Source organism: Giraffa tippelskirchi, chromosome 14 (genome assembly GCF_054371585.1).
Source record: "Giraffa tippelskirchi isolate mGirTip1 chromosome 14, T2T-mGirTip1v1.2.pri, whole genome shotgun sequence".
In the NCBI taxonomy this organism is placed as follows: domain Eukaryota; kingdom Metazoa; phylum Chordata; class Mammalia; order Artiodactyla; family Giraffidae; genus Giraffa; species Giraffa tippelskirchi.
Window position 1 is genome coordinate 46,663,378 of NC_137288.1, and position 22,998 is coordinate 46,686,375.

Genomic DNA, 22,998 nt, shown 5'->3' on the forward strand with positions numbered 1-22,998 from the left:
ATTGTCATTGCTATTATTATTCTGAGGGGCCATAAACACCCAGAGTAAAACTCTCCAGCCACGGGATGGAAGAAAAAGAACACGGAACACTTTTTAAATGCATTACCAAATATAACAAGTGTGACTCAGGAATGTGTTGGATTTCTCACTGGAAATTGCTGCATTTTCATTATTGTAAAGCATACCACTAATAACTTCCTTAGAGAAGCAAAAAAGGGCATAGCAGGAAGTAGAAAAATATTTTCCAACCGCTGCAGACTCCCCGCATCAATCAAGTGTTTTCTTCTTGCAGCGGGGTAATCTCAAGTACATGACACAAGATAAACACAGAGCCATGCTCCACTGAATTTATGAAAGGATGTTGTTTATTTTTATCACATTTATTAGACTTGAAAGATATCCTTTAGCTCTCAGATCAACATCAGCGTCCATGTTTATTTCTGGATTGCTGAGTGCTTTCACAAATAATAGGAGGCTGATCTTTCACCTTGCGCAGCCTAGTCAAGTGCTCGAGCGCCAGGGTTGAAGATGGCTCTGGGGGGTGATGCACTGATATGTTGGGAGTTTCTTTTTTTATGTTTTGGCTGTGCTGCACAGTTCGTGGGATTTTAGTTCCTCAGCCAAGGATTGAACCCAGGCCCTCAGCAGTTAGAGTGCAGAGTCCTAACCACTAGACTACCAGGAAATTCCCTGTTGTTATTGTTTTTTACATTTATATATTATGTATTTATGTATTTGGCAGCACCGGGTCTTAGTTGCGGCACATGGAATCTAGTTCCCTGATCAGGGATGGAACCCGGGCCCTTGCATTGGAAGCTTGGAGTCTTAGCCACCGGACCACCAGGAAAGTGTCCCTGGTGGGATTTTAAAACAACATTTTTTTTCTGGTAATTTAAGGCAACCTGGAATTCTGTGAGATTCAAAAAAATAGGAATGGTTCTACTTGCCGGGAGAATCATTCAACTCTGTTAGGCTGTTGGAGCCTACTGGGCATTTTACGAATGGTGAACATGCTGTTCAAGACAGAGCAGTTTGGCAGTCTGCCACTGCCTATGGGGCCAAGAAATGGTTCTCAGAATCCTTCCCCAGCTACCCCCTGCTCTCCTTTGCCCTCTCAGCACTACTGTCTTCCCTTCTGGAGAAGTCCAACGATGCAGAGGTCATGGCTAGGGCGGTGGAAATGGGATCACACACGCGTCCTCTCCAGCCCCACAATTCTTTCCGGCGGGGCTACTACACTCTCATTGGTTCCTTTATCTTGGGGTCCCTCTGCTCTTCTTCTGCACTAAAAAAAGGGGATGAGGGAGTTGTTAGGGAGTGAAGATTTCTCCATCTTTTATCCTTTACTATATCCTCTTAATATGTGTGCTCAGTTGCTTCTGTTGTGTCTGACTCTTTCTGACCCCATGGACCTTAGCCCGCTGGGCTCTTCTGTCCATGGAATTCTCCAGGCCAGAATACTGGAGTGGGTAGCCATTCCCTTTTCAGGGGATCTTCCTGATCTAGAGATCGAACCCAGGTCTCCCGCATAGCAGGCAGATTCTTTACCATCTCTGGAGACAGAGGACACTGAATATGGATATTCTTCTTTCATGTCTGAAAAGGCTCTTGTCCTCCCTGAGAGACGCTTTATGATTAAAATAACTTTTAAGGCTGATTATAAAAGGAGACTTGAAATTTCCTGACTGTGCTGAGGATGCAGTGACTTGGGGAACTGAGTTAAGCGAGGTCTCCAATCTTCCCTGTTGCTGTCTAACAGCTCCTGCCTCCTGCAACTTTTGGCCACAGCCCGGTGGGCTGCAAAGCACCCAGGACTCAGTCAGCACCCTGTAGTTACAGCTTGGGAAAGCCACTCAGTCAGCCCAGTTCTCAGTGTCTCCATTATAAAACCGAGACCCTGGGCTCAGGTGCTTTGCAAAGTTCTTCAAAGTTCTCAAAGTCCCTCCACTCTTCAAAGTTCTGGGGTTCTGTGCAAGCAATGACAACCCCTGTGATGCTTTCGGTCCTGGAGTGACATCATCGGTGGTCATCAGTAGTAAAGTGGCCCCTGAATCTAAAACATTTCTCCTCCAGGTTGTGTGTCCTTGAAGAGTCAGTTCTGCAGAGCCTACCAGGAAGCACCTGGCCTGACTCCCATCAAAAAGGAGTCTCTCTGAGGGCTCAGATCACTGTGGTGTCAGCTCTGGGTTAGAGATCAGAGTCCCTGAGATGGATCCTGTCTCATCTAACAGCTCCGTCATTTAATCACACTTTTTTCTTTCCCCCGAAACCAAAGGTGGGGAGTAGCTGTGGGTCAGAGGCACAAGAACAAAGGACGCCCTCCCCCACAGAGGAAATACAGTGAGGATTATCTGTTTTCAAAGGTACAATAATGAAATACTTTCCTTCTCCTGGACAGGCAATTTTATCAGGGTTCACTGCAGGGGAAACAAGATGCTATTGTCTCGATTTAATTGGCATAATGTCTCCCCCTCCTCCAAATGATCGTTCAGACGGCTGCTAAAGGCTTTCTGCTGGAAGATGAAATCTCTTTCAACTTGGCACCTTTCATCCTGGCCAGGTCCCTCACACTGCCTTCTCCTCCCAGTGACTGCCTCCTCTGGGTGCCAGGATCTGGAACATTCTCCAGGTTATCTTTACCCCTCACCTCCACACAGCCTGGGTATTAAACCAGCCAACAAGGGAGCCGCTCCACAGTCCCCACAAAAGTCACAGAATTCTTAAAATCTTTTCTGGATCTGTTCTGAGACTCGGTAGCTGCGGTGAGGGGAGTCCAGAGTGAGGACTTCTAGAGAATTCAATCATGAAGACCTGAACTTTTTTTCTTTTTCTTTTTAATTTAAAAGACTTTTTTTTTAAACTTTTTATTTTGCGTTGGAGTATGTGTGTGTGTGTGCTCAGCTGCTCAGTCATGTCCAACTCTTTGGGACCCCGTGAACTGTAGCCTGCCAGGCTCCTCTGTCCATGGAATTCTCCAGGCAAGAATACTGGAGTGGGTTGCCATTTCCTTGTTAATCAGAGTATAGCCAATTAACAATGTTGTGATAGTTCAGATGGACAGTGAAGGGACTCAGCCATATGTATACATGTATCCATTCTCCCCCAAACTCCTCTCCCGTCCAGGCTGCCATAACATGGAGCAGAGTTCCCTGTGCTCCACAGTAAGGACCTGACCTTTTGGTCCCTTGGAATGGAAGAAAGGGAAACGTTGAGTAATCAGCAAAGTATCCTGCTGGCCAGAGCTTTACCCAACCCAGGCAATCCATCTCTGTGGCCCCTCTGTCCTATGGCTGGACATCTCAGCCAACAAAGTCAGGTGGGCCCCACCTGGGCAGGGCTGAGCGGCCACTTCTGGCATCCCACCACTTTCTGGCTAAGAAAACACAGAAGCCAGCTGTCTGGGCATGGCAGCTGCCTGCCTGCCACCTCCAGGTCCTTCTTTCCAGAGGGATTTGAGAATAGAAACTCAAAAGGGGATCAGGTGGTGGGTTGGAAGGTGTAATCTCCAAGGAGAACAATGTGAAGTCCCAATATCAAGCAGACAGATAGCGGAACACTCGCATACAGAGCTCCCACTGCCCAGATGCTGAGCTCCCTTGATAAGCAAACCCATGACTATGGACCTCCCACCCCGCCCACTGCTACATCATGCATATTACTGAAGAAGACTCAGATCTCCCGTTAGAACTTCAACCCAACAGCAGGTTAATAAATTCTTACAACTTAAATTAGACTTACTCATTAGACTGCCGTTCAATCCCCCCACCATTTTCCTCTTCCCCACCCACCCCACCCACCCTATTCTGCAACTAGTTACAGAGGATTGAAATTTCTAGGATTTTTTTTTTTTTAATCAGGACTTTCTGCTCAAGATAACTTGTCTCTAACTCAACTTGTCCTGACAGCACTTTGGCACAAGTATCTCAAGAACCCTGTTTCTGGTGAGTTGTGGGATCTCTGAGAAGACCTGGTCCCTGAATCAGACTTTTAAACCCAACGTGAATTACCCCAGAAAGACAACAGATTTAAAGTCAAGAAACAAGAGTTTGTAGGTGATTTTCATCTTGTGGTGTTTCATTTTGGGGGGAAGCCTTGAAAGCTCAGAAAGACTTGGCTGAAGTGGGGGAATTTCTAACATTATCTTCCACCAGGATTACATTTCACACAAGACACTTCTGACCTCCAGACCAAAAAGGGTGGGGGGAGGAAAGGATACAAGAAAATAAAAACTAACTCATGAAATGAAGCCTGTTTCTTCCATTTGGTTGGAAGAACATATAATGAACTTTCATTTTTAAATTTTATTTCTGGAACATAAGATTACATCATCAGTTGCTCAGGATAAAATCAGTGGCATCTACCCATGTACCAGACCACCGTGATGCAGGTGTTTGGTCTAAAGGGGCTTCTTCAAAACTCTGTGAGTTAAAGAAAGGTTGTAGAGGTGCATGTCTACCAAAGCTCTCAGACTTATGATTGGAAAGGATTCTTTCCTTTGAAGTCTCCCCAGCTTGTGTGAGCAGCTGAGAAAGCAGAGTGACGGTCACCTCATTACACGAAGACCCCTGAGCCAAGAATGACTCAAGCCTGAAGAGGCTTCCATCTTCGGTCACAGTGATGGCTATCCCATGTTCACATTCCAACACACACACACACACAGAGGCAACAACATCAGTCATTAGTTGCTCTAAGAAGGGATATTGGACTAGAATGGAAAGAGTAGTAAAATAAGAACTTGGACTTCCAGTATAAGATGATAAGTCCTGGGGATGTAACATACAGCACGGTGACTGTAGTTAACAATATAGCCATTAGATCTGAGATCCAAATCTTATCATAGAGTGGCAATTATAATGTTACCTGAAAATAAAATGGTAAACAATGAAGTCCCCATGACCACATAACTGCTGCTTCCCCCTTGGCACAATGTCATCCGTTTTCTCCAAGGGTGGATGCTAGGCAAATGGACAACCCCACCATTCTAGACAATGGCTTGTCCATTATCTACCAGAGATGTGGATGTCCCCTGGCTTTTTCCCCAAATCCTGGGTCACTCATGTGTGTGTATTTTTCTATTGCCTCTTGCATTCATACATCAATAGTAGTATCACTTACAAACTTCATTTTAGGGAAAAAAAAAAAAACTCAGGCATCAAATTCTCGTTCTTTCCTTCTCCCAGGCCCCCCGTGCACTTTTCCACGGTGACTAGTCGATCGTGTTTACTTTTCTATTTTATGAGCCTTGGCCTTTCTGCCGCCCTCCAGAGCGTGGCCACAGTGTGGTTCTCCTTCTGCATTTCCTTGTGACAAGGATGTATTAGTTCCCCTTTTGTAGACACCTGGAACCACCAATGACCTCTTTCATCATGAGGGCTAACACTTTTATTTCCTCAAACTATCTTCTTGGGTTTGTTTTTTAATACTTTTTAAATCACAGCAAATTGAGTCACTAATCCTAGACATACTGTTCCTGGTGTCTATGTGTCATTTACCAAAAAAAGTACAGGAAAAGTGGAGAGGGAGAAGATAGTAAGAGAAGTTTAATACCTAAGCACGAATTGGGTGTCAGCTCTTCTCATGAAGGGTTTAACATCTTGTTTCCAAAAATGCATTCTCAAAAAAAAAAAAAAAATGTGTTCTCAAGGGAGGTTAGCGGTAAATTGTCAAATACTTTTGATGCTCCTCTTTGTTAGCAAGTTCCATAATTAACCAGTCGTATAAGGAGGGTTTATAGCCCACATTTGTTGTTTTAACTGTAATTTGGTTATTTCACACAAGTCAATGGCTCCAGTCTGCAAAGCCAACGGAGAAGAAGCAGGCAGCCATCAGTATCCCCGGCACCATCTCAATTTGCTATGTCACTCTGAGTAATTCACTTAGCTCGCTGAGTCTCCATTTCTTCGTGCAAAATGGGCTTTCTTCCTGCCTACCCACAACTTAGGGCCATTTCAGGATTAACCAAAGAGTGCTGACAAAGGAGTGCTGCTTGAAGAGAGAAAAGGGAATCACTCATTCACTCGTTCAACCAGTGTTTCATGTGGATGTAAGCTGTGTGTAGACACGTTGCCTGGCATAGGAATAAGGAGTTGTGTTGGGTCCTGGAGCCCTAGACAGTCTTGCTGAGTCTCAAATGGGCCTCACACGTGCAGGGGGACAGCCACGGGAGGAGCAAGGTCACCATCTGGCGTGAGCCCAGTGATGAAGACTTATGAACAACAGTCCTGGGTTTAAACCCTCTGACTTTGTCCCTATGAGCATGCTTGTCTTGTCAAATGATTATCAAATAAAAATCCTCATTATCAATCTTAGATTGGGAAAACTCAGGCCTGACAGCCTGAGAGGCGACTGTCGTGATTGTGGGGCCAGTCACCTTTGTAAGCCAAACGGAATTGATGACAGTCCATGTGGGATCAGGAGAAGGCAACGGCAACCCACTCCAGTACTCTTGCCTGGGAAATCCCATGGACGGAGGAGCCTGATAGGCTGCAGTCCATGGGGCTGCGAAGAGTCGGATACGACTGAGCGACTTCACTTTCACTTTTCACTTTCATGCAGTGGAGAAGGAAATGGCAACCCACTCCAGTGTTCTTGCCTGGAGAATCCCAGGGATGGAGGAGCCTGGTGGGCTGCCGTCTATGGGGTCGCACAGAGTCGGACACAACTGATGCGACTTAGCAGCAGCATGTGGGATCACCTGTCAGTTCCTTCTTACAGTCCCAACCTGTTCTGTGATGTGAAATAGCACACTTCTTGCTCCAGAGAAGAATTTGACTTGGAGAAGAAGCTGTAAAAGACCCTCTAAAGTTATGATAGAGACTCATGGAAAATGCTTTTTTCATAATCCAGTGGAATTCTTTGCTATTTTTTTAAGTGATAAACTCTTTAATCATCTCAACTGGTGCATTTAATAATAAATCTAATCCATTACCAGTTATGGCCTAGATTTTTAGTTATGTCTACAAAGACACTTTAAGATGCATTTAGACAAAACTTGGAAAAATTCCTTGGTGGTCCAGTTGTTAGGACTCAGTGATTTCACTACCATGGTCCTGGGTTCAATCTCTGGTTGGGGAAATAAGATTCCACATTTTAAAAAAAAATTAATTAATTAAAAAAAATAGATTTGGGACTTGCCTGGTGATATACGGAGAAGGCGATGGCACCGCACTCCAGTGCTCTTGCCTGGAGAATCCCATGGATGGAGAAGCCTGGTGGGCTGCCGTCCATGGGGTCGCTAAGAGTCAGACACGACTGAGCGACTTCACTTTCACTTTTCCCTTTCATGCACTGGAGAAGGAAATGGCAACCCACTCCAGTGTTCTTGCCTGGAGAATCCCAGGGATGGCGGAGCCTGGTGGGCTGCCGTCTATGGGGTCGCACAGAGTTGGACACGACTGAAGCGACTTAGCAGCAGGTGATATACAGTGGATAAGATTCTGTGCCCCCAGGGCAGGCAGCCCAGGTTCAATCCCTGGTCAGGGAACTAGATTCCACATGCTGCAACTAAGACCTGGTGCAGCCAAATAAATATATGTTTAGAAAAAAAAACTTAAAACATGGATACTAGGGATGTGCATGGGGGAACCCTTCTGTCTGCTCATGAGAGGATTACTCCTAGATGGTGTTGGGGCACGTGCACCATCTCTGACCTGTCACATTCAGATTGAACACACAGGCGTGTGGGGAGCCAGGGGGAAGTTTCTTTTGGTCAGATCAGGCGGTCTCAGTACCCCAAGACCAAGGCAAAGTTAGGAGGACTTTTAAAACATCAGGGGATTCCCTGGTGGCTCAGACAATAAAGAATCTGCCTGGAATGGAGGAGACTGGCGTTCAATCTCTGGGTCCGGAAGATCCCCTGAAGAAGGGAATGGTTACCCAAATCCAGTATTCTTGCCTGGAGCATCCTATGGACAGAGGAGCCTGGTGGGCTACAGTCCATGGGGTTGCAAAGAGTTGGACACGACTGAGTGACTAGCACTTAAAACATTCTAGCGTATTTATTCTGATATTATCTATCTACATATGCCTCCCCCCACCAGACTATCTCCTCGAGATAGTCCCCTCCTTCCTTCCTTCCTTCCTTCCTCCCCTCCTTCCTTTCTGCCTTCTTTTGCATTTACCTCTAATGTCTAGCTCCATTCCCAGGCATCCAGTAGCTGCTCAAAAACCACTGAGATGGACTGAGCCCAAATGGTCCCAGTAGATCTCCACGTCTGTCTCCCCTTTTGCCCCCTCACTGATGTTGTAAGGAAGGGGCTGTCACCTCCCTACAGAAATTTAACTCCAGGCCATCCTGTATCCCTCCCCCCACCTCCACCCCCAGCCTCTCTAATCACAAGGGTTAGGCTGAGCTCCTGGAGAAAGGACTCCTGGTTCTGTGAAGCCTACCTCCCCGGCTCTGTGCCCCTACTCGTCACTCTGAACGCATGAGAGCTGTGGCCTCTGAAAGTTCTCTCCTCCTTTTTCTTCTGAAACAGAGTCCAGTGGGCACAATGAGACGCCCCATAACCTAGGTGCCCCTGGCAGGGCCGGCTTCAGAGCTGACAAGGACCCCAGGCCTGGTTCAGGGCTCTGCTCTCACTCTCTTGAAACTTTTTTTTTTTAATTGTTTTTTAAGATTTCTTTTTTTTTTTTTTTTAATGTGGACCATTTTTAAAGTCTTTTCTGAATTTGTTACAATTTTGCTCCTGTTTTGGTTTTTTGGCCTCTCTGCATTTTCATTTGGCACTGGGTCCTGTGAATTAGGTAGCTGTCCTGTCTCTCAGGCACAGGGCACTTACAAGCAGAAAATGGAAGAGCAAATCAAACTGTGTTTATCAAATGTCTCCTGGTGGGGCGGGGGCGGGAAAAAAGGATCCTTGTTAACTTTCATCATTGGCCAGCTTGTAAACAGGAAGTACCTGTAAATGTAAATTTGGGGCAAATGAGTCTTCTTGTTGGAGGAAAGGTGTCGAGCACAGAAGTCACATTCTTTGCTTCCTGTGACCCTTTCTGGGTTTGACTCAAAGGTTGGTTGGCAGGAAGCATGAAGAAATTTAAGTCATGATGTTTGGGAAATGGGGTCAAGGGAAAAACCATTTTACCTTAATTTTTTTTTAATTTACCCTAAAATTTTTTAAACCCTGAATTTAACGGTAAACAGACATTTTGGTGGAAGAATCCTAGGCTTCACAGAGGTAGGGAATACCTTACATAAATGGACGTTATCATACAGTGAACCTGAGCCTACAGATTCTTCCTGTCATATTTTATCCTCTTCCAAGAAGAAAAATAAAAGATGGTTATAGAAATGAGGGTCTAGGAAACTTGGTTAGTTATATCTTTGCATATGTGAATGCTAACTCACTTCAGTTGTGTCCAACTCTTTGCAACTCCATGGACTGTAGCCCACCAGGCTCCTCTGTCCATTGGATTTCCCAGGCAAGAATACTGGAGTGGGTTGTCATATCCTCCTCCAAGGAATCTTCCCAACCCACATCTCCTGCGGCTCCTCCTTTGTAGGCAGATTCTTTACTGCTGAGCCACCAGGGAAGCCCAGTTTTATCTTTAACCATTATCAAAGGTATTTTAAAGTGTTACAAGGAAAAATCACTTGAAATTTCTAAATGGATTTTGTTAAGATGTTGTTGTGTCTATGTGTTTTTATTTTTTTGTTTTGTTTTTTTCTTTTCCAGATTAAATTTCTAGGCTACAGGAAAAAAACATAACTTTCAATATCAAATAAAGGGAGATGGCAGCCAAATTATTGGGTGTTCAGTGTAGGAATTCTTTCTAGTCAGCCTCTTACTTATAACTGTTCTTATGGAGTGCCTTCTGTCCAAGTCGCCATAGAAATTTTCATCACCTTCAATGGTGAATTTTGCAGCATGTACTCATGTTTTTAAAGTGAAAGTGGCTTAGTCGTGCCTGACTCTTTGCGATTATATAGTCTATGGTATTCTCCAGGCCAGAATACTAGAGTGGGTAGTCTTTCCCTTCTCTAGGGGATCTTCCCAACCCAGGGGTCGAACCCAGGTCTCCCGCATTGCAGGCGGATTCTTTACCAGCTGAGCCACCAGGGAAGCCCAGGAATACTGGAGTGGGTGGCCTACCCCGTCTCCAGTGGATCTTCCTGACCCAGGAATCAAACCGGGGTCTCCTGCATTGCAGGCAGATTCTTTAACATCTGAGCCACAAGGGAAGTCATCTTTTTAAACTTTTTTTGTAAAATAAACTTTTTAACATTAACATTTAAAAAAAGTTTTTAATCTGTATTTTTAAAAATTTAATTAATTAATTTCTCTGAGCTGGCTCTTCATTGCTGCACATGGGCTTTCTGTAGTTGTGGTGAGCAGGGGCTACTCTCTAGTTGTGCATCAGCTCCTCATTGCAGTAGCTTCTTCTGTTGCACAGCACAGGCTCTAAGGCACTAGGGCTTCAGTAGTTGCTATGCACAGGCTCCGTTGCCTCTCTACATGTAGAATCCTTTCAGACTAGGGATGGAACCTGTGTTCCCTGCTTTGGCAAGTAGATTCACTGGACCACCAGGGAAGATCCTAAAATGGTTTTAGACTTACAAAATAGTTGCCGAGGTAGTACAGAATGTTCCCATGTACTTGGCACCCAGTTCCCCTATTGTTAACATCCTCTGTCACCAAGTACTTTTGTCATAACTAAGAAACCAACTTGTTTTCCCCCACATTTTGTATGATTCTATTTATATGAAATGTCCAGAATAGACAAATCCTTAGAAAGCAGATTAATGGTTGCTGGGAGCTGAGGGCAGGAGGGAATGGGCAGCAACTGCTTAATGGGTACTAAATTTCTTTGGGGGCACAAGGAAAAGGCTCAGAACTTATAATGTGAATGTACTGGAATCTCCTGGTTTGTGTGTTTTAACATGGTTCACTATATACTGTGTAAATTTTATCTCAATTTTAAAAGAATGTCCAGACAGCAGCCTAGAAATTCTGATTTCACAGTTCTAGGATAAGGCTTTTTGAAAGCTTTCCAGATGTTTCCAAAGTGTAGCCAGGATTGACTGAAAACCACTGACTAACTGGGAATTCAAATAACAGTAACAGATAGGTATTCCTGAACACTCCAGGTTTGGTTCACACAAAGGGGATGGAACTTTGGAAGATGAAGGACCAACCCCAAACTCTGTCACTTTGCTGCTCAGCATTTGTGTTTCAGCAGCATCAGCTTCACCTGGAAGCCTGTCAGAGACATGGACTTTTCAGCCCCACCCCAGAGCTCCTGAATTATAAAGCTGCCTTTTAACAAGATCCCCATGGCTAAGGGGGCTTCTCAGGTGGCAATAGTGGTAAAGAACCCACCTGCCAATGCAGGAGACATAAGAGACGCTGGTTCGATCCCTGGGTCTGGAAGATCCCTTGATGGAGGAAATGGCAACCCACTCCAGTATTCTTGCCTAGAAAATTCCATGGACAGAGGAGCCTGGTGGGCTCCATGGGGTCGCAAAGAGTCAGACAAGACTGAGTGACAGAGCACACGCACATGGCTAAGAAACCAACGTTGGTGAATTTCTGTCAACTAAACTTCAAGCTTTTATTCTGATTCCTTTAGCTCTGTAACAGGGTACCACGTTGCATTTCACTGTCACATCTCTTTAGTCTCTTCTGGTCTGTGACAGGTTATCAGACTTTTCTAGTTTGCCAATGACCTGGACAGTTTTGAGGAGTACTGGTCAGGTATTTTGCTCAAAGTCCCTCCATTTGGGTCTATCTGATAATTGTCTTATGGTTATATGGGTTGTGGGTAAGACCACCATGGAAGTCAAACATCCTTCTCACCACATCACATCAAAGGTACAAGCTATCAGCATGACTTATCGCTACTGATATTGACCTTGATCACCCAGCCAAGGTTGTGTTTGCCAGATTCCTCCATGGTGAAGTTACTCTCCTCCCTTCTACCCTTTGGAAGTCAGAGACAAGCCACTCTGCACAGCCTGCACTGTAGGTGGAGTGTGGAAAGGAGCTTAGCTCCATCTCCCAGTGGAAGCATCTATATAAATTATTTGGAATTCTTCTACAAAGATTTGCCCCTTCTCTCCTCATTTATTTATATCAGTATGGATTCAGGGATATTTATTTTATGCTTTGGGTTATAATCCCATTTGTGGTTTGTTGTTTTTCAGTTGCTCAGTCGTATCCGACTCTTTGCAACCCCATGGACTACAGCACTCCAGGCTTCCCTGTCCTTTACTATCTCCCAGAGTTTTCTCAAACTCGTATCCGTTGAGTCAATGATGCCATCCAACCATTTCATCCTCTGCCGCCTTCTTCTCCTTTTGCTTTCAATCTTTCCCAGCATTAAGGTCTTTTCCAATGTGTCAGCTCTTTGGATCAGGTGGCCAAAGTATTGGAGCTTCAGCTTCAGCACCAGTCCTCCCAATGAATGGTGGTGATTTAGTCACTAAGTCGTGTTGACCCTTGCAATTCCATGGACTGTAGCCTGCCAGGCTCCTCTGTCCATGGGATTCTCCAGGCGAGAATACTGGAGTAGGTTGCCATTTCCTTCTCCAGAGTATCTTCCTGACCCAGGAATCGAATCCGGGTGTCCTGCATTGCAGGCAGATTCTTTACTGACTGAGCTATGAGGGAATCCCCTTCCAATGAATATTTCAATCCAATACTACATTGTTTTATTGCTCAAATTGTTCCAGCTTTGGCCACTGGGAGCTCTCTCAGATTGGGTCTTGTGTTCCTTTGAGGTGCCTCATCGTTTTGTTTCATTTTGTTTTACTTCCTTATTTTCTGGCACTGCAAAATACTTCAGGCTTCTCCTGTATTTCTCTGCTCCAGCTTTCAGTTCAGTTCAGTTCAGTCACTCAGTCATATCAAACTCTGTGACTCCATGGACTGCAGCATGCCTGGCTTCCCTGTCCATCACCACTCCCAGAGCTTGCTCAAACTCATGTCCATTGAGTTGGTGATGCTATCCAACCATCTTATCTTCTGTTATCCCCTTCTCCTCCTGCTTTCAATCTTTCCCAGCATCAGGGTCATTTCCAATGAGTCAGTTCTTTGCAACAGGTGGCCAAATATTGGAGCTTCAGCTTCAGCATCAGTTCCTCCAGTGAATATTCAGGGTTGATTTCCTTTATATTTGACTAGTTTGATCTTCTTGCAGTCCAATGGACTCTCAAGAGTCTTCTCCAGCACCACAGTTCGAAAGCATAAATTGTGTGAGGGTGGCAAAGTTATTAGGAAGCATCTATAACTCCATTTGCCAAAGAGAGAGGACCGAGGTCCAGAGCAGCAGACCATCTTTCCCAAGGTGGCCCAGCAATATAAACTCTGCAACCCTGCCTTTCCAAACAGTTGCTTAGCCACCATGCCCACCCCCTCTACCCACCACGTCTCAATAACTCTATTCTCACACATCACACGCAGGATGCATCTAGATAAGCAGGCAGTTCCTATAGGGCTGCATAGGAGTGACCACATAAAAGATGGGGACTAGACTGCAGATTCCCAGAATCAAAGGTGTCCTCATGTCCCAAATGTCACCACAACCCAGAGTTTACCATAAGAAGCCAAACAGCCATGCTTCTCAGTTATCAAAGCATGCACAAGTCACATTTCTCAGTGACCCCCTGGGGGAATTCATAACCTGCTAATCCCAGCCAGAACATTCTTGGAAATGTCACCTGCCAAAGCCTCTGTTGTGAGAACAGAGGGGTGGGTCGCAGTCCTCGGTGAGGGAACTGGAGAAGTTATTTAGGGAAGAGTGTTTCTGCAAGAACACTGGTGCCTGCTGAGCAACACCCTCCCCACCACCACCACGGGAGTGTTGCTCTGTCTGCACTTAGCACAGGCTTGGCAGGATCTTGTATCCTGCTCTTTCCAGGACCTTGGCCTTCTCCCCTTGTCCTGTGGCTCTCTGGTTTTCCGAGAAGGAGGAAGTCCCAAAGCAGGCTTCTGACCCCTGGGAACCAGAGTGCCTTCGCTGTCTCCCTTGCTCTGCTCTGACTCTTCGGGGTGTGGACAGTGGTTGGCCCTGCTGGCTGTGGTTCCCAGGATCTGAGTCAACTGGCTCCTGTCAGACAAAACTGGGTCATTGGTAGTGAGGTGGATGTACCTAGAGTGTGTCGTACAGAGTGAAGTAAGTCAGGAAGAGAAAACAAATATTGCATATTAGCACATACGTGTGGAATCTAGAAAAATGGTACAGATGGACTTATTTGCAGGCCAGGAATAGAGACGCAGACATAGAGAATGGACATGTGGGCCCAGGGGAAGGGGAGGGTGGGATGAACTGGGAAAGTAGCACTGAGATATATACACCACCAGCTGTGAAATAGTAGGCTAGTGGGAAGCTGCTGGATAGCACAGGGAGCTCAACCCGATGTTCTGTGATGACCTAGAGGGGTGGGATGGGGGTGAGTGGTTGGGAGGGAGGCCCCAGAGGAGGGGATATGGGTATACTTACAGCTGATTCACATGGTTGTACAGCAGAAACTCACACGACATTGTAAAGCAATTAGATTCCAAAAATAAATACATAAATAAAAATTAAAAATAAAACATTGGCTTCTGTCTGGGTTCAGCGAGGGCCCATGAGAGCTTCCAGTTGGAAATGGGAAGGAGGACGAGCGTTTCTCCCCACTTCCCTCTTTGCCAGTAAAGGAGGCAACTCCTCCTACTCCACCTCCTATAAGATGGACTCACTGTGGTCCCAGCTTCTGCCAGATGACCCAGCCCTGCACTCAAGTAATGCCAGCTCCTTCTTTGGTCCCTCCAGCCTGGGTAGTGGGGGCTTCCTGCTCCAGCTAAACCCTTGGCTGCCTCACTGTCCCGTTAGGCGTCTCAGCCATTCCTTCACCCACACAACCGATTCCTGGCACTGAAGTCTATCAGCTGCAAATGCTCAGGGTGGCTCCTGTTCTCACTCGCTGGACATTCTCCTGACAGGAATGGCAGATACCATCTCAGTGTCCTGTTTTCTTTGCAAAGGTCCGAAAGTGGGAAGAAATTGGTCTGAACTGAAAGAAACCATGTTGTGGACAAGGAGACCTTCCAGTGAAAATCTTCCTCATAGCTTCTGGCCACGGCTTCCCCAGGACAGGGGCACTGAGAACCATCCCGGGCTTGTGAGCACCTCTATTGTGCTCACCGCACACATGGTGTCGTTTTATAATCTACCTGTAAGAACACGTGGCAAAACATGTTCCATAAATTCTGTCCAGAAAGTCTAGGAAACCTGGGCATGATCAGTCCTGGGGATGATTTTCTAAACAGTGTTAGTGTTAGTCACTCAGTCGTGTCCGACTCTTTGTGACTCCGCAGACCATAGCCCACCAGGCTCCTCTGTCCATGGGATTCTCCAGGCAGGAATACTGGAGTGGGCTGCCATTTCCTTCTCCAAGTCTAGGGAGACTTTCCCCCAAATTTAGTTCCTTCAGTATCCACCCCTGAGGAATTTCCCACTGGGGAATCATCTTCCCAAGGGATGGGTCAGACAGGGTTTGGCAAATGTTCAGGGTGACCTCATGGAAGAGGAAGGGAGAGAGAGGACTCAGGGAGTCATTCACGACAGCAAGAACACTCCAGAGCCTCTGGAGGAGGGAGTAGGGCCACCACGGCGTCTGCACTTTGCAGCCTTGAGAGCTGGACCCGAAGGAGGCAAGTGGCCCCGAGGCCACACTGGCTCCAGGCGGCATTCAGGGAGACGGGCAGAGGCCTACCCGGTGGCCGGTGGCCGAGGATCCCCTGGCCTGGGAGGAACAGGATCAAATGAGTTCACCTCCTCCAAAGTGCTCTGCTGACTGAAGATGTTTGAAGCCAAGGCCCCAAGGGCACATTTGTCAAGCTCTCAAAAAATGGAAACTAGGATCAAAGCAGAAGCACTTTCCAAATATAAACATTTGTCACCTACATTCACTTTTGATGTGCTCCATTTTGAATACGTTTCTCCTTTATAAGAAGGACAGCTTAATCTTTCCGTACACACACTTGGGTCCTTCAAACGAAGCCCAGGGACAATTTGAGGTGAGTGGGGGGAGGTGAGAAAGGAAGTTGCAGCCAGGCAAAATAAAAGACAGGAGGAAGGAGAGCCCACCAGAAGAGGGAAACAGGAAGGAGAACAGGAAACCATGATTTATGGAGCCCCCGACATTCTGCGTGTTACTTCATATTTTCCTGCAGTTTAACTCTGGGAAGAGGACATCATTACGCCCACTTTATAAAGGACTTCTCTGGTAGCTCAGATGGTAAAGAAGCTGCCGACAATGCAGGAGACCTGGGTTCAATCCCTCGGTTGGGAAGATCTCCTGGAGAAGGAAATGGCAACCCACTCCAGTATTCTTGCCTGGAGAATTCCATGGACAGAGGAGCCTGGCAGGCTACAGTTCATGGGGTTGCAAAGAGTCAGACACAACTGAGCAACTACCACATAGAGTGTAAGTCATGCATCCAAGCTCATAAGCGTGGGCTTAGAATCTCTTCCCAGCCGTGTCTGACCTCGCGGGCCTTGCTGTCACCTGTAATGAGTGACCTCAGCTAAAGAAAGGTAAGTGACCTCAGGTTGCTGTACCGTCCATTGGACATTCAGGGCCCACTCACAGCTAGCTGTGCATCTGGAAGGGATCACGTTTTAGAGTTGAAAAGCACCCTCGTATTTCTCCAATCCAGCTCTCACCCAAGATCTGCTTACTGCCCAATTTCAAAAGCACACCTTTTCTCTTTTTATTTTTTTGTTCTTCCCGCACAGCATTGAGATCTTGGGTCTGCCCTGGTATCTCAGTGGCACCAGGTAAAGAACCCATCTGCCAAGCAGGAGACTTAGGTTTGATCCCTGGGTCAGCAAGAATACTGGAGTGGATTGCCATTTCCTCCTCTAGGGGATCTTCCTGATCCAGGGATTAAAGCTGCATTTCCCGTGTCTCCTGCATTGCGGGTGGATTCTTTACCTGCTGAGCCACCAGAGAAGCCCCTACATCTTACATTTGTTCTCTAATAATTCTCATGGGTTAGCCCTTATTATCTAATGGGATTGTACATGCTGTAAAGCAAGTGCAGCAAAAGGAACACTATTCAGCAAGGCACATGGGCCATTTTCTTCTCAGCATCAGGCTGTATGATTAGAAGCCGCTGGAGTCGCCACTAAAGGGACAGAACAATCAAGAGGATGAGTGGGACCTCCCTGGTCGTCCAGTGGTTAAGATTCCACATTCCCAATGCAGAGGCACAGGTTCAATCCCTAGTCAGGGAATGAGGTCCCACACACCGCACAACTGGCTGAAAATAAATAAATATTTTTAAAAACAGTGACTGGTGAGGAGTCTGGCCTTCCTGTGAGTTCAACGGCATCACAGCCAGTGACTGGCTTCTCCTAGTGGCCTAGGCAAAGGAAAAAGAGAAACTAGTGGTCTCTATCATAAACCACGGACTTGGAAAGCCTCACTTTCCAAAAGCCACAGAGACAAGGAATTAGGATCCAGAAGGAGAAAGGTAGGGCAGAGGTCGGGAGGAAGATTCTTCCAACCTTCTTAACTGACCCGGCAGTAGTTTGGGTTTCCATCTTCCCAAACAAAAAACCTTCCCCGAAACTAGGAATCGGCCTGTAGGCTCATTTTAAAGCAAACCTAGAGAGAGATTTACACTCCCTGAGTTGATCTAGTCCTTGAGATGAAACTGTGAGATATATAATGATATTAATAGTAAGAGATCAAGTTCAATTTAGAAAATTTGGTCATTGTTGAGCATGGTAAATCATCTTTCAAGCAAACACACTTACAGTCTCAAAGATAAAGTTCATTCCCCTGTGATGAGGTCGCTTGATGGAATGTTAGTAGGTCCCGGGCAGGGTTTCAAAGCCGTTAAGTGAGCCTAGGTGAGATAGAGCTGCTGGGATTTATGGGAATGTTGGCACCCAGGGGACACGCTGGATAATCTTTAACAGAGGAAGTCTGGCTGGTGCCTGCTCTTTGTTCCAGCTCCGCTTTCATATTTGAGAACCCTTGTGATATACTTGCTATTCACGGCACATTTCGGTCAGTCACGAGCGTGGTCTGGCGTTGGATGCTGAGCAAATAAAGCCCTTCCCCTCCCCTGGCCTGAGTCTCCCTCCCAAAAGCCAGAGGGCAAGGGCAGAATTTGCTCTCCACTCAGTAATATTTTGCAGGGGGTTGTGGGGTGCATTTTCCAAAACATATTTTGTATCCACTGCTTATTTTCTTAGATAAAATAAGCATTTGGGGCTCTGAACGCATTTTGTGGGTTTGGCTGCTGGTGTAACGTGACATACCTATGGTACAGAGTAGTTTTTCCAGGGGCTTCCCTGGAGGTCCAGTGGTTAAGATTCCACACTTCAACTCCAAGGGACATGGGTTCGATCCCTGGTCTAGGAACTAAGATTCCACATGTCGCACAGCCAAAAATAAATAAATTATATTAAATATATATATACATATATATACATTTAATTGACAGCCAAGTGCTGTCAGCAGCCTAGGGGCTTCTCTGGTGGCTCAGACAGTAAAGAATCCACTTATAATGCAGGAGACCCGAGTTTGATCCCTGAGTGGGGAAAATCTCCTGGAGAAAGGAATGACTACCCACTCTAGTATTCTTGCCTGGAGAATCCCATGGACAGAGGAGCCTGGTGGGCTACAATCCATGGGGTCACAAAGAGACAGACATGACTGAGCAACTAACACACATCACTCACTCTCTCTACACACACACACACACACACACACACACATATTTTAACTCTTTAATTAGTTTATTTTCTATTTTTTAACTTTACAATATTATATCTGTTTTGCCATATATTTTTTAAGAGTAGTTTCTCTTGGAGAATGTAAGCTTTTGTCCAGACAATCTTTTGAAGATTGTTAATAGAGAAGGAAGCAGGAAATGAGTCAGTGTTTTCATAATCAATAAAAGACTTTGGAAAAGAGTGTCTAAGAAATCAAGAGATTTGACTAGAAAGTGTTGAGTCTTTCTCTCCCCTGCAAGGAGAAGCTCTTTGAGATACACAGAGAGTACACACAGGAGAGGGTGGTTAAACCAAGAATGACTAAACCAACCATTGCGTTTCACCTATGCATTACCTAATGCCAGCTGGACATTACCAACTGCAACAACAATATCCAAGATGACTCTGAGGTCATTGACCTTCTCCTAACGCCTGCTGGAGAAGAGGAGTGTCTAGTCTCCATCATGGGGCCACTGGCAAGCACATTGGGGTTGAGTGACTCCCTTCCGTTTGTCATATTATTAATAATTAACTGGAAGCTGCGATTCCAGCACTCCTTGGCATTGGAGTAGGACAGGTTCATTTCCATTTACTAATAAGTGATCAAAACGAAAGGCATGGTTTGGCTTGGTTTTATTTTCCAGACTCAAATGACCAGTTAACATCACTTCTTGCAACAAACATCTATTAAGTACTCACCCGGGGTTAAACACCAGGATTCAGAGATAAATGAGACACAGTAACTGTCATCCAAGAGCTCCATGGGGGCAGGCAGATTGGGAAGCAGCTCTGAAAGAATTGCTAATCGGAAATCCAGGTAAGGAGTTTGGAGGATGGCTGGACCCCTCTGCCCACTGGGAGAACATGGAGAAACTCACCACTGTGTTCCGGGGCTGAGGGGGGCTCACCCGTCTCACAGAGGAGCCTCCGAGCCCCCATCCCTCGACAGACAGCGTTAACAGAGACTGAGGTTGGCTGCAGGCGCCAGTGAACAGGGCCAAGTGCTGTCAGCAGCCCCAGAGCCAACTGGAGCAGAAGTCTACCCATCACACTGAGTGTGCGAGCCCACAGCCTCGTGCCCTGAGCCCCTGGAAGCCAGCAGCATCAGTAGCACCCCCATGAGGCTCACCAAACGCTCTGTCATGGGGTGAGACTCCGGGCAATGAGGGGGCAGGGACAAAACCTAAGAATAGAATACCTCCAATGGATTAACTGGACTTCCCAGCTGGCTCTGCGCTTGCCAATGCAGGAGACGTGGGTTCAATTCCTGGGCTGGGAAGATCCCCTGGAGGAGGAAATGGCAACCCTCTTTAGTATTCTTGCCTGGGAAATCCCATGGACAGAGAAGGCTGGAAGGCTGCAGTCCATGGGGTCGCAAAAGAGTCAGACACAACTGAGCATGCACGCACGAGGGATTAACCACACTGTGAGACTCAGCATAGCCCAAGTTCACTAGATGTTAAACTGGACGCCTGGGGGGGGATAACAACCTTCCCCTAACGAGGAACTTTCCATCAGTGACTGACTTTGCTACCAAAGGCAATGCAGACAGTAAAGGTCATTACAGAGGTGACTGAAGGATTTCTTTCCTAAGGGCATTTTCATTACAGCACCACGTTGCTGAAAAAATAAGTGTATTCCTTAATGTCTCCTGACACAGGTGAATCCTGAAATGGCATGAGATGAGGCTTTAGCCTCAGTGCCTTATGTGCAAAATGAAGGATTGAACTGGGTGATCTCTGAGGTCTCACATTTAATCTATTAGCTTCTCTGCCCGAACAAATCATTTCCCCAAACTCTCGATCAGCAAAGCCCGACACTGACTTTTCATTCAACCACTATTTGTCTTCATCACGAAAGGCCTTTCTCAAAGACAAAGAAAACTTATAGGAAAGAAAAAGGAAGGAAAAAGGGGAAAAGATGTAATAATCTCACCCAGGTATTTATCCATCACGGTGCTTTATGTAGAGAGTGATTTTCCTGTTATATTTAGATTACAATCAAACTGTAAAAGAACTCTTATCTCCCTGGGCCTGCTTTTTACTTTAAACTCCAAGACCTTTGTCCCCCGACATTAGAGAAGCTGTAAATACTACAAGAGAATGTTTACATTTTAAAAATCCATTTTCCTTGATCATTTGTAGAAGGAAGAAAAAAATCTTTGTACTAACATGCCAATTCATCTTGACTCTGTAAAAACTGTTGCTCACAGAAATTAGGTTTTGTACAAACTCACCTGAAGGCCACCCTTCCACACAGCAACCTTCATTCCTCCCAGCTTTTGTCATAGTTTTGCTATGTGCTTCTCTCTTTCTTCTCTTGTCCTTGACAAGTCCCTGAGAGCTGAAAGCACTCTCTGAATTGGGAAGGAGAAAGGCAAAACCTGACCTTGTAAACTTGGGCCAGACCTTGTAAGGGACGTGGGGCTTGGGTTTGTTGTATTCTAAATCTCCAGTTAATGTGAAAAGTGTTAGTTGCTCAGTTGTGTCCAACTCTTTGCAACCCCATGGGCTGCAGCCTGCCAGGTTCCTCTGTCAATGGAATTCTCCAGGCAAGAATACTGGAGTGGGTTGCCATTTCCTCCTCCAGGGCATCTTCCCAATCCAGGGATCGAACCTGGGTCTCCTGCACTGTAGGCAGATTCTTTACCCACTGAGCTATCAAGGAAGTCTAAAAATAAATATATAAGATAAAAAATTAAAATCACTTCCTAACCTTCCATAGATGTTGTGGCTTACAGAGCCTTGATCGATCAAAATAGATTAATCTAGATTTTTATCCAGAAGAAAATTCATGCTCAGTTCACATTATTGGGAATGTTAACAAGATCCAGTTCGGTCAACTGGAATCTTATTGCACATGACCTTATGAAGAGTCCTCTTCTTAGAATGAACAATAGAGGAGAGAGGAAAAGGAACAAGATTCAGCTGTTTTCCTCAAGAAGAGAAAACAAAAATATAATATAGAATAAGATAAGTGAGCTGGCACATATTTGGTGTTTAATAAATATTTACAGAATGAATGAGTGATTAAATAGTAAGAAAGTATTTTAGAAGCACAGATGAGAAGGAGATTATTTCTGGTGGGGAACCTCCAGGAGCTGACATTTGAATTTGACATTCGTTGGTAGATAGGATCATCTCACTGAGCTTGAAATCCATTCCAGGTTAGGGAAGAGTGTGAGGAAAGAGTCAGCACTAAAAGATGTGCATGAAGGACTTCCCTAGTGGACCAGTGGTTAGCATTTGGCACTTTCACTGCTAGAGCCGGGATTGGATCCCGGGTCAGGGAACTAAGATCCCGAAAGCCACATGGCACAGTCAAAATAGAAAAAAGTGCTTGGTCATAGCAAAGTGGCTAGAAGTCTGTTGAGATGGGATATTTAAAGTGGAAAATGGTGAGGGTTATGACAGCTGGTTCTCTGTTTGAACAAGGAAGCTTCAGATGCCAAAGCAACTGGGACTCCAGGAAACCTTTTTTTAAGGATAAAGTCTATGAGGTTCATCAGTTGATTGATCTTTTTGCCAGAAGTGTTCATTTCACCACTTTAGCATCTTTGTATTTGTTGGCCTGGACCATTTCAAGTGCATTCTAAGACCCTCAGAACAATCCTACAATTCATGTTTGTGTCCAACTGGACTTCCTGCAGTCAGTGTGGATGAGGAAAGGAGTCTAACTCTCTGATAACCCATCAGAATCTGAAAGCAGCTGAGGTTTCCAATGCATTCAGTCTAATTAATAGTAATTAAACTCCCACAGTACTCTGGCATTCTGATCCATGCTACCAAGGTAGTCTAGAAGCTGATGGCCTGGAGAAGACATTCACCCCAAATAACCATAATGAGCTGTCATGAGAGTGGTCCAAATGGAGCATCACCCAGGATCACACGAAAGGACCATTTGGATTTGGGTCCCTCAGGAGAGAAGTTATGAAGTAAGTGGCACCTTTTAGGGTGGAGCTTGGATCCAGCAGAGAGGACTTTCTGTCAGGAGGAGCAGCAGAGGACTCAGTGATAGTTCTCTACAGTGGCTGTGCATTAGAAGTAGCTGGGACACTCTGAAAATTACTCAAACCCAAACCCAATACATGTACAGATGTGAGAGTTGGACCATGAAGAAGACTGAATGCCAAAGAATGGATGCTTTCGAATTGTAGTGCTGAAGAAGACTCTTCAGAGTCCCTCGGACAGCAAGAAGATCAAATCAGTCAATCCTAGAAGAAATCGACCCTGAATATTCATTGGAAGGACTGATGCTGAAGCTGAAGCTCCAATACTATGGCCACCT

At 45.6% G+C, this 22,998-nt stretch overlaps 1 long non-coding RNA gene across 1 annotated transcript in view; it reads right to left on the bottom strand.

The window, feature by feature from the left end:
- Positions 1 to 415: 415 nt before the first annotated feature.
- LOC145534686 (uncharacterized) overlaps positions 416 to 22,998 on the bottom strand; it is a 36,551-nt gene continuing 13,968 nt past the window's right edge. The window contains exon 2 of the long non-coding RNA XR_014074870.1: positions 416 to 1,285. This is a non-coding gene — a long non-coding RNA (uncharacterized LOC145534686). The remainder of the gene's footprint in view (positions 1,286 to 22,998) is intronic.